Source organism: Rhagoletis zephyria, unplaced genomic scaffold, assembly GCF_001687245.7.
Source record: "Rhagoletis zephyria isolate East Lansing unplaced genomic scaffold, Rhagoletis_zephyria_1.1 Rzeph_scaffold_00001, whole genome shotgun sequence".
Classification (NCBI taxonomy): Eukaryota; Metazoa; Arthropoda; class Insecta; order Diptera; family Tephritidae; genus Rhagoletis; species Rhagoletis zephyria.
The window spans coordinates 1,267,729-1,268,189 of NW_016157085.1; positions in this window are offsets into that span (position 1 = coordinate 1,267,729).

Here is a 461-nt window from a genome sequence, read left to right on the forward strand (position 1 = left end):
CGCTTTAAGGAGTCCGCTGAAATTTTGGATGCAGAGGGAGGGAAAGCTATTCGCTGACACTCAAATTTGGCGGAAAACACTCTGTTGTTTGTTGGATTCTCTTCAACCAAAGTACGCTCTTCTCAGATACTCACACAAATAAGCGCTAATTGCATGTATATGTGTGTGTAAGTACCCTGACGGAAGCAAGTGAATTTTGTCAAATCAACTAATTGAAAGACTACTTTAAAACAAATACAATGAGTAGTAAATGTTTCGAATTTCGATACTCTCTTTCCTCAAAGAAACAATTTGTGTTTTGGAAGTATGAAAAAACATCTGTGAAATGGCAATTGACTGCTTCCTAGAACATCGCCTAGTTAAAAAATGAGTTCGTTGCAGGTAAAATAGTGACAATTTCAATTAGTTATCACTGAAAATAAAGTAGTTTATAAATTACTTTTCAATTAATTAAATTTCCT